Source organism: Nilaparvata lugens, chromosome 11 (genome assembly GCF_014356525.2).
Source record: "Nilaparvata lugens isolate BPH chromosome 11, ASM1435652v1, whole genome shotgun sequence".
NCBI classification, from domain to species: Eukaryota; Metazoa; Arthropoda; class Insecta; order Hemiptera; family Delphacidae; genus Nilaparvata; species Nilaparvata lugens.
This window is the reverse complement of record NC_052514.1, coordinates 42,223,030-42,233,092: the sequence shown is the minus strand read 5'-3', so window position 1 is coordinate 42,233,092 and position 10,063 is coordinate 42,223,030. Positions and strand designations below refer to the sequence as shown.

General features: G+C 31.9%; 1 long non-coding RNA gene across 1 annotated transcript; it reads right to left on the bottom strand.

The window, feature by feature from the left end:
• Nucleotides 1–2,400: 2,400 nt before the first annotated feature.
• Nucleotides 2,401–4,088, bottom strand: LOC120353707. The gene is made up of 2 exons (XR_005572527.1): nucleotides 4,029–4,088; nucleotides 2,401–2,641 (listed from the first exon to the last, which is right to left on the bottom strand). It is a non-coding gene; the product is annotated as an uncharacterized LOC120353707 (long non-coding RNA).
• Between the last annotated feature and the right edge of the window lie 5,975 nt (nucleotides 4,089–10,063).

Here is a 10,063-nt window from a genome sequence, read left to right as displayed (position 1 = left end):
CCCACACAGCACACTGATGTTTATAAAACGTTTAATAAACGTTACCTCTTAAACATTTGAAACGTTTAGACAACGTTGTATGTTGTTGGCCATAACGTTTTCTAAACGTTTATTCAACCTTTAGTTTGGTACTGACCTTTACGTTTAATAAACATTTATTTAAACGTTGTATTCAACATTTCGATAAACGTTATATCAACGTTTTGATAAACATTATAGTCAACTTTCAATAAACTTTATATCAACGTTTTGATAAACATTATATCAACGTTTTGATAAACATTATATCAACGTTTTGATAAACATTATATCAACGTTTTGATAAACATTATATCAACGTTTTGATAAACATTATATCAACGTTTTTATAAACATTATAATCAACCATTAGTTAAGCATTCGATTCTTTCCCAGGTAGCACAGAAACGTTGAAATAACGTTAGAAACACGTAATACCTTAACGTTGAAAAGACATTGAAATTCAACGTTGAAAACACGAAAAAATGTCCGCCGTTTCCACATTATTTTCAACGTTGAATAATAGTTGAAAAAACATCTTAGTAAGCATTATTTTCAACTATCAACAGACGTTGAAAGCACGTGACAACCATTATTTTCAACTATAAATAGACGTTAACCGGTACCTTATCAATTACATGGTAATATTTCTAAAATCATTTGGAAAGAGATGAAAATACGAAATCATATTTCCATTTATTTACATATGATTTTATGTAACAGAAATATTACCGTGAAATGCGGTACATTGGTAAGGTGACATTAAAAACACGCAATAAAAACCATATTACTTTTGATCCACAAAATTATTATGATGAAAGTTGTTTAAAAAACTGAGATGGTTACAACTAAATTACCATGGTAATTTAATATACTCTGCCATTGTGTAGCTAAAAGCTCAAAAACATTTTATGTCAGTAAAGCCGCGTTTACACCAAAGTTATTAAAAAAATGTTAATAGCTTAATCCATATAGATTCTATTAGATTGAACGAAACTTGACAACACATATGTTCATCATGTGTATATAAGTTATGTTCAATCTAATAGAATCTCTAAGGATTAAGTTATTAACATTTTGTTAATAGCTTTGCTGTAAACGCAGCTTTAGAAACAGAACTTAAAACTATTATATATTATATTGAATGATGAAATACAAAATCAATATTTTGTCATTACCATGTTACAGCAAAACACTTTTATAAACTGCTTATTACACTACATCTAACCACTTTTTAATTTTAAGAACTGAATATACAAGTTATGTATACATTCAAACAAAAATGTTGACTGTAATACCTATAAAAATTGCAATAGTTACAGTATTGACATTTCAAAAAATCTGGAGTGGCGCACTCACACAACTTTCCTTGCCGTTATGGAAAATGATCACCAGACGGTAGTGTTCACGCGCATCTCAAGTCTACTGTTCAAAGATCTGAGCCAGCTGGGCGACAGGACAATGACGCTGGAGACACAAGATGTCTGCTATCTCTTCATAGTGAATGATAATATAGAATCAACAGTTGCCAACAGTTTGCAATTGAATAGTCAAATTTTCTCGAATTTCGAGCTTATTTTCAATGTTATGTGAAAATGTTACTGAACATTAATTGTAGATTCTTATGCTCAATCTTTTCCACTTGAAAATTTTTGTTTAAATAATTGTATCTGAAGCCTGATAATTGAGAATCTGAAATCAAACTTTGCATAGATGAGACGGAACTCCTGAAATTTTCACAGATACGGGACTTGTGGCAGTTGATAGAGCTTAACAATGTCTATTTAAGGTATAAATTGGATTAAAATTGTTGGAGACGTTTACGATAAAATCGCAAAAACCCTGTTTTTGACAACATTTTCGCCATTTTAGTCGCCATCTTGAATTACATTTGATAGAAATAGTTCGTGTCGGATCATTATTTTGTAAAGACCTTAAGTTCCAAATTTCAAGTCATTCCGTTAATTGGGAGATGAGATATCGTGAACACAGACACTCATACACACAGACCAATACCCAAAACCACTTTTTTGGACTCAGGGAACCTTGAAACGTATAGAAATTCATAAATTGGGGTACCTTAACTTTTTTGGAAAGCAATACTTCCCTTACCTATGGTAATAGGGCAAGGAAAGTAAAAATTGGTTTTGTTTTAGTAGAAGCACTAGCTGTATAGAACATGAACTAAATGTAACAGAGAGGCTTATGTAGTATAGAATAAAGATACTATAATCACAATGTGGCCATTTGTTTGAGAAGGCTAAATTATGGCAAAAGTATGGTGGATTTGAAAAAGTTAGCCAACAATCAAAATGCTGAGAGAACAAATGGCCACAGTGTTATTATACAGTCTTTCTGTAGTGTGAATGAAGAAAGCGAATATTAAATGCATGAAAAGTCTGTATATTGTAAAATCATTACAAAAGAGATTATGGATGTTTGAGATTCACTAAAAATTTACTTATTGGCACTTGGCCTAGTTACATGTGATTGGGTGCTGGATCATTTCTCCGTTTTTCTTGACCTCCATCACGGTCTTTGGAGAATCAAAACCAATTTCGGATTATTAACTGGATTTCATCATTTGGGGCACTGGAAGTAGACTTGATGTTCCACACTGCACCTGAAAACAAAAATTCATAACCCACTGTGAAAAACAATAATTTTAAAATTGAAAACTGCCATGTAGTATAAGTTTAAGCTAAAGTTCAAACCTTTTTTTTAGTTTAAACAATTTTTTTGTTTTCACAGTATCAGTTTGAACTGTCTCGAGTTTAAACTCTAGGAAAGTTTAAACTACCAAAGCAAGAGGTTTAAACCAAATAATTTTGATAACTTGACATCCATAAAGATTTGATACAGAAACATCTGATAGCAAATTATTTTTTGAAGATTTTTTAATTACTTAAGCTGGGATTACACCAATGTTATTAACAAAATGTTAATAACTCATCCTTATAGATTCTATTAGATTGAATGGAACTTGACAAACGTACATGTTCATCATGGGTATGATAAGTTATGTTCAATCTAATAGAATCTGTAAGGATTAAGTGTTTAACATTTTGTTAATAACTTTGGTGTAAACGCAGCTAAGAATAAATTCATTTTTAAATGATCAAAAATGGAATTTAATGATTTGATTGTATGGTATGAGATGTTGTGGTATTTTTCCATAATTGAAAGAATAAGACTTTGATATTGTCAAAATAAAATAAATAAAAGTGGTATTGACAATATCAAAGTCTTATTCTTTCAAAAATGGAATTATTCTTATTATTTTTTAGCAATAGCTACCTAACCTAGTCTATAAATCAAGAATTCACAGATCTTTGAATTACTAAACTCAGTGATGTAAGTAGCTCAAGATGGGTTTTAGTTATTGTTTTTTAATGAGCAATAAGAGTGTGTACTGCGTTATAATTTCAGAATTTTCTTGTCAGAAATTAAATAAGAATACAGTAACATATGTGCCCACTTTAAAAACAAACCATTTGAAGCAACCAACTAGGCAGGTTTTTGGTAACTTAGCACAAGTTAGGCTAGTTTAGTAAAGTTTAGCTTGAAAGTTTGTAGTTGATGACTACTAATCAAAGCATAGTCTATTTTTGAGATTGAAATATAGGCTTATTAAATTTATTTATTTATTTATAGATGGCTTTCATTGGTAGAGAGATCATTTTGGATGTTCTGCCTCGCCGTATTACCCAATGTCATTTTTTCCTATCAACACTCAAGTTTATAGGTTATATATTAAGTTCTTCATGTTTTCAATATATTAAATAAGATGATATGAAAGATGGTACCTAATATAATATGGTTTATTTTTTGAACTTTACAAATAAATAATAGAGACTATACCACGAGGAAACGTTTTCAGCATAGGTTAGCCTAATCCTAACACATTCACAGAAAACTATAAAGGTAACAATCTGAAGTGTAGGCTATATGAGTAAAATCAGTATATCTTATACATAATAAAATAAATAATTTGTAAATGTGTAACTTACCTTTCAATAATTCAACGGATAGAGATCACAAAAATTACAAGATGAACACAACAACAGTACAACACATCTTTAAAACACAGCTATAAAATGGTAATGGAGGTTATTTTCTTCGCTTTGAGTTGTTTCATTGCGCATGCTTGAATACAATTTTGCGCGATGTTTGAATATTGCAGAATAAGTTAATTCATAGATTCCGTGTTTTTAGAATAATTTACATAATATTAAGCATAATTTAAGTGAAGCCACATGAGTGGTTTGTGATTGACACTTTAAATTGTTGGAATCAATATAATAAAAGTGGTTATCATATTTCGAATTGAAAACCTGAAAATGATTTCAAAGTCTTGGTGTGTTATTTTATAAATGGCATGATTTCGAGCATAAACAAAAATCCAATTGGAAAAAATGATATAACTTATTCAATTTTGGATAGAATCATTTGAGATTTTAGGACAATGTTGATAATATAAACAGAAACGTACATGATTTTTTTCAGAATTTTCCATCATCAATTAGCATAATTTCAAAATTTTAAACGTCAGTAGCCCGTCAACGGCACGTTTGACGGGATTTTTGCATACAGAAAAAATGCTGGAAATTCACTTCTACAGCCGAATTAGTCATAAAAGACTGTTTTTTGAACATTTTTGGGAAACTTGAAAATTAGTCAAATTTATTTCAAAGTCCCTATATCTGGATTAAAATTAGCGCAAAAGGTCTATTATATCATCAACAGTGCGTTGTAGACGATTTTCACAAGAGACAAAAAGTGTTTGAAATTCAATTCTGCATCCGAGTTATTGATCAGAAATACAATTTTTTTGACTTTTTTGGGAAACTTAAACATCTGGCAAATTTATTCTAAGTCCCTCTGGATTATCGCTAACAGTCAATTATATCGTTAACAGTGCGTTGTAGACGATTTTTGCAAAAGACCAAAAGTGTTTGAATTGCAATTCTGCACCCGAATTGATCAACAAAAAGCCTGAAGTGAGACATTTTTGGAAAACTAAAAAAAAATTCAGTCATCTTAATTGGTGCAAAACATTATTTTTATCTCGATAGTGTGTTGGAGACGATTTTTGAAGAAGATAGAAAGGGGTTAAAATTCAATTCCACTTAAGAATTGTTGGTCAGAAAGCCTAAATTGAGACATTTTTAGGGATTAAGTTACACCGGTGAGGGGGGGAGGAGACACCTTCTGAAAAAATGTTCGATTTTCACTTTTACATTTTCACTTAGTTTGTTGACTGGGTAGGTACTGTAAAAATTCCATACTGTACCAACCTTTCTAACGTTTATTTTAGTAAACATTTCTAACGTTTATCAAACGTTGTTTTCATAACGTTTATCAGCATTATACATTCTAGACGTTTATTAAACGTTTATAGAGTAAACGTTTATTTTGGTAAACTTTTCTAACGTTTATTAAACGTTGTTTTCATAACGTTTATCGGATTTATACATTTTAAACATTTATTAAACGTTTTTTAAACTTTTTGTGCTGTGTGGGCTGGACCCCCGACTGGATCGTCCAAGAATGACATCAGCAGGCTCGCTTCGCTCGCCTGCATTTTTCGTTTGAGCATTTTTATCATATGTTAGAACAATCCAGTAGGGGGTTCAGACTAAACGTCTGACTAAACGGATATGGCGAGCGAAGCGAGCCTGACGGCTAGTAATAATATATTCCCAGGATTGAAGTAGCAGTGTCCAATCAATTTTTCCGCGATAAATGCATTTAAATCTTCAACTTGGTGCCAACCTAACAAAGTCAACTCAACTTAATGCCAACCTGACAAAATTATTAATTTAGTTGCCAGTTAACAACTGTTTCGAAGAGGTACTCTATCTAGATTATAGTTCTATAGTAACATATGATATGGACATTTCAATTATAATTAAGAGATTGGGAGAAAAAGAATATACATGCTAAAAGACGAACTTTAAACCCTTAAAAACAACCCTTAGAGTTAAAATATTGCCAAAAGATTTCTTAGTGCGCCTCTAAAGGGCCAACTGAACATACCTACCAAATTTGAACGTTTTTGGTCCGGTAGATTTTTAGTTATGCGAGTGAGTGAGTGAGTGAGTGAGTGAGTGCCATTTCGCTTTTATATATATAGATTTATGAGATTTATTTTTAGGTTATATTTTCAAAGATTTATATTTTGTACTGTTTTTTTTATAATTGTATAGATTATCGTGTGTAATTCATGATTATATTATGTTGTATTTCTGCTTGATATAGTATTGGTGAAGGATGTTGTGAAGTACTGTCACCTCGAGTTTTGTCGGATAATGTTTCTAGTCTTTCAAATTTCCAACTTCTCAATACCTGTAAACAATTTTCAACGTTTTTCATTCATTTCAAATGTTCAACTCTTACTAAATTAATTGAATAAATAAATTATAGGAATTTTCTATAAGGTACCGGTAATGAAATTCATTTTGAGATATTCCAGTAGTTCATTTCATCCCTTCATAGCCTGAAAACAATCAGACATAGCAGCACGGTTTAGGCTGTGCAAAGGCTGGAAATAAAACTTTCAACTGGTGATTTTTTTCAAAGTTTCTCGATTTGTATATCATTGAGCTATCAAAATGAAGAAGTTTTCTCAGGAAAAAATTTTTTGACCGATCATTACTTTTTGAGATATGAGCGCCCAAAGTTTAAATTTTTGGAACAGAACATTTCAAATTTGGTAAAAGATGAATCCATTAGATTCAGAGGATGGATTCTTCATGGTATTTTTGATCTATTGAAACAAAAATTTTCTAAAAATATCAATTTTTGAGAAAGTTATCCAATTTACCAAAAATAACTTTTAGTTGAGTTATTTTTGGTAAATTGGATAACTTTTTTAAAAATTCATATTCTCAGAAAATTTTTATTTTAATAGACCAAAAATATCATGAAAAGTCTATCCTCTGAATTTCCTGGATTCATCTCTTACCCGAATTTGAAATGTTCTGTCCCAAAAATTCAAACTTTAGGCGCTCATATCTCAAAAAGTAATGATCGAAAAAAATAATTTCTTTAAAAAACTTTTCAACTTTGATAGATTGATGATAAACAAATCGAAAACTTCGAAAAATATCACCAGTAGGAAGTTTATTTTTAGCCTTTGCACTGCCTTAAGGTGCGTACAGATATACGCGCCGCGAAAATGAGCAATTCACTTTTAATCAGCTGACTATATCTGTATTTTTACAGAAACGGTAAGATACCGATATAAAAAGCTTGGCATCATCTGATTAAAAGTGAATTGCTCATGTTCGCGGCACGTAAATGTGTACCTTTAAAAAAGCATAGAGCTATCTGCTCTGTCCAATGACAGACTATGTTAATCAAGTGTTACTCACTCTCAACGTAGATCCCACCACAGTGGGTACAATCCTATGCAGCAGCAATCTCATTGTCTCCATGTCAACATTGCCAGATCGGTGTCACAATCATGGTACTACTTATCCACTTAAAACTGGCAACATTGTTTGTATGTGAAGCAACAATGTTATCCATATGGAATTACCACAGAGTTGTTCATAGTTATTACTTATTCACTCGAAACATTCAGCATTGTTGATATGTGAAGCAACAATATTATCTATAATATTATCTATATATTATCTATATTATTCTATAATATACCATATTATGGTATAACGATGAGAAGCAGCAATGTTATCCATATGGAATAACCACAGAGTTGTTCATAGTGAACCTCCCTCTAGATATCCTTTGAAGAAGCGAAATCCACTCTGGGAAGCTCCTAGCTCATTAGTCTATCTATATCTGTGTATCGACAGATTCCATTGTTGCCGTGTTCCCATTGTATTGAAATCATCGGAGGCTTTGTTTGGTGCTCTAATTTTGCGGAAGGTTTTGTTCGAGATCGTAGGATAATTGTGTCTTTGCTGCTCGCTAGATAGTTTTGACACAGAGGTTCGTAAGATTCTCGTCTTTTCAGCTTATTCAGGTTCCGGGTTGGAATTGGAAGATTCTCACGCTGTAGGAATGGATATGACAGCACTGTGAAAGTAACATTGTTAACCAGCAACTGGAGCTTCTTTTTTAAGTTCTTCAGCCTTTTCAGCATAGGTATTGTCTGTTATTTCTTGTCTTATTGAATTCTACTCATTCACTCTTTTCCCTCAGTGCCACTGTATGTGGTTTTCCAAATTCATTCTTCTTCATCTTGTTCTTGTTCTTGTACTTCTTCTTCTCCTTCATCTTCTTCTTTTCTTCTTCTTCTTCTTTTTCATTTTCTTTCCCTCCCTCTTCTTCTTCTTCTTCTTCTTCTTCTTCTTCTTCTTCTTCTTCTTCTTCTTCTCTTCTTCTTCTTCTTCTTCTTCTTCTTCTTCTTCTTCTACTTCATCATCATTTTCTTCTTCTTCTTCTTCTTCTTTTCTTCTTCTTCTTCTTCTTCTTCTTCTTCTTCTTCTTCTTCTTCTTCTCTTTTCTTCTTCTTCTTCTTCTTCTTCTTCTTCTTCTTCTTCTCTTCTTCTTCTTCTTCTTCTTCTTCTTCTTCTTCTCTTCTTCTTCTTTCTTCTTCTTCTTATTCTTCTTCTTCTCTTCTCTTCTTCTTCTTCTTCTTCTTCTTCTTCTTCTTCTTCTTCTTCTTCTTCTTCTCTTCTTCTTCTTCTCTTCTTCTTCTTCTTCTTCCTCTTCTTCTTCTTCTTCTTCTTCTTCTACTTCTTCTTCTTCTTCTTCTTCTTCTTCTTCTTCTTCTTCTCTTCTTCTCCTTCTTCTTCTTCTTCTTCCTTCTTCTTCTTCTCCTTCTTCTTCTTCTTCCTTCTTCTTCTTCTCTTCTTCTTCTCTTCTTTTTCTTCTCCCTCTTCTTCTTCTTCTTCTTCTTCTTCTTCTTCTCCTTCTTCTTCTTCTTCTTTCTTTTTCTTCTTCATCTTCTTCTTCTTCTCCAAATAATTGATTACATCTGCAAGTTTCCTATATGGATTTCATTTTTCCAATTTTGCCATAAATCTGAGTTGAATAAGACTGTAGAGTTATTGACCCAGCGCCTGGTGCTATCTAGTGGCCGAATCCGGAAACAGTGACTTGGAAGTGTCGACCAATCTGGAGAGAGTAGGGGGAGTTTGGAGGCGTGTCCAAGTAGGTATTAAAGTGAGGAACTGGCTTGTGATTGGTTAGTCATTTCTATGTTTGAACTGATCTGTTATCAAAATAATAATGAATATATCAAGTTATTGAGAATCCTATTTCAGTTGATTTATGCTGTTTACTCATCCAGTTAACATAGATTAGTCAATGCATCTATTTTATTCCATGTTACAAATAATACTGATAATTATAAAACAATCATAGATACAATACTAAGGCAAGCCTTTTTTTCTTCCGAATTTAGATGACCTAGTCCAAGAAGTGGGTTTGGCAAAGTTTCATTGTCTCTCCCAATTTTCATTGCAAACACGAATGTCAAATCTTGGATTCCACAAAAACCAAATAGAATAAGGGAATTGAACTGAATTAACACTAAAACCTGTAAAATATCGAGCTTCTCTGAAAATTGTTAATAAATACAATATTATAAACGAACTTATTCACTTCTTCCCTTGATAATGTAGTAATAATCGTTCAATATTGAATATTTTCTTTTGGGATGAAAAAATATGTGTTTAAAAGTGATGAAGAATCATAACCTCTTCCGGACACATTTTCTAATTTTCAATCGAAATTTGGGAATGGGATAGTAAGAGCTATACGCCTGGTTTTCCATGTTCAATCATTTTATAATTATGTGTTCCATAATTTTTGAATAAATAAACAAATAAATAACACAAGGCAAGAGTGCATCAACATTGAATGTTTAAATTTTGTTCATCAACAGGTTCAAATTTTAAACCTGGAAGCAATCAAGCTGCTCAACGTACATGAGTTAAGGCAACTTCAAAGCAGAAAGCCGAACGAATTATATTTAAAAATTTAGTTCAGTGCTCGAGTGCCAGAGTGAAAGTGCAAAAGCAGAGTGAGCTATTCTCTATAATTATATCAATGTGTGGAAAATTAACCCAAT